The following is a 1,869-nucleotide window of genomic DNA, read 5'->3' as shown; positions in this document are numbered from 1 at the left end:
TTTTTTGAGACAGAGTCTAGCTCTGTCATCCTGGGTAGAGTGCAATGGCATCATCATAGCTCACTGCAACCTCAAACTCCTGGGTTTATGCCATCCTCCTGCCTCAGCCTCCCAAGTAGTTGGGACTATAGGTGTGTGCCACCACACCTGGCTAATATTTCTATTTTTAGTAGATACAGGGTCTCACTCTTGATTAGGCTGGTCTTGAACTCCTGATCTGAAGCATTCCTCCCTCTTTGGCCTCTCAGAATGCTAGGATCAGGTGTGAGCCATTGTGCCTGGCCTAAAACTATATTTTGATTGTTTTCTGATCTGTGTCGTATATCTAATATTCACAGGCTGTGAAAATGGTTAACAGAAAATAACTTAGTAACTCGGATGTAAGTAAACTGCTAAAATAAATTAGGTAAATGAGATAAATGCTTATAAATAAAATTTTCATATAATTTACAGTCCTAAAGTTTTGTTAAATTAAATAATAGACACTCATTAAATGTCTGGGTCATTTCTAGTTAACGAAAACAATATATTATAGGAAAACATGGGCTTAAAACTTATAAAAATTGTTTTTATCAAATATTGATATATGACAAACAGTTCAAGATCTCTTCCTAGGTTTTCACTAAGGTTTGGGGTTATAGGGAGTTGAAATTTCTGGTTAATATATGATACTATTGGGGGCTCAGAAACTAATACCCTAAAATGTGGCATTTTGACACGCCAGACTAACGAAAGAGGCCTCAGGGTCTCTCTGAGTTCTGTTGTACATTCAGTGTCTGTGGGATCTATAATGATGTTCCTTTCTCCGTTTCTGGTATGAGCAATTGATATCATCTATATTCTTTTTCTTAGTTAGCTACCTAGAAGCTTTTTGATTTTATTGAACTTTTCATAGAACCCATTTTTTTTGTTAATTTCCTCTATTGATTTCCTGTTTCCAGTTTCATTGATTTCTGTTCTAATTTTTGTTATTTTTCTCTCCTGCTTACTTTGGACTTCATTTGCTCTTTTTATCTAGTTTACTAAGATGGAAGCTTAAATTATTGATATTATATCTTTCTTCATTTCTTTTTTAAAGTTAATATTTGAAATTGCCAAATCGTAATTGTATATATATCTATGAGGTACAATGTGCTGTTTTGATATATGGATATATACCAATGTAAAATGATTAAAACAAGCTAATTAACATATCTATCACCTCATTTAACTACCATTGTGAGACATTTGAAATTTACTCTCAGTTACCTTGGCTATAGTCACCCTGCTTTGCAATAGATCTCAAAACTCATTCCTCCTGCATGTCTGAAACTTTGTACGGTGTGACCAACAACTCTCCATTCTCTCCTGTAGCCCCACCCTGGCCTCTGGTCACTATCATCCTACTCTCTACTTCTTTGAGTTCAATGTTTTTAGATTGCACATGTAAGTGATGTCACGTGGTATTTGTCTTTCTGTGCCTGGCTTATTTCACTTAGTATAATGTCTTCCAGGTTGTCACAAATGTCAGGATTTCCTTCTTTGTTCTAAAGGCTATTGCATGTATATTCCACATTTTCTTTATTCATTCACCCATTGATGACCTTAAATTGATTCCTTACCTTGGTTATTGTGAATAGTGCTATGGTGAATGTAAGAGTGCAGATGCACCTTCAACATATTGGTTTCAATTTCTTTGGAGATATACCCAGAAGTGGGATAGCTGGGTGATATGGTAGCTCTATTTTTAGTTTTTTGAGAAACCTGAATACCTTTTTTTCATAATGGCGTTACTACTAATTTACATTCCCAACAATGTAGAAGAGTTTCCTTTTCTCTGCATCCTCACCAACACTGTTATAGTTTTTTTTATAAAAGCCATTCTAACAG

The sequence above is a fragment of the Propithecus coquereli genome, unplaced genomic scaffold, assembly GCF_000956105.1.
Source record: "Propithecus coquereli isolate 6110/MARCELLA unplaced genomic scaffold, Pcoq_1.0 Scaffold256, whole genome shotgun sequence".
Classification (NCBI taxonomy): Eukaryota; Metazoa; Chordata; class Mammalia; order Primates; family Indriidae; genus Propithecus; species Propithecus coquereli.
Note: the sequence above shows the minus strand (reverse complement) of the source record.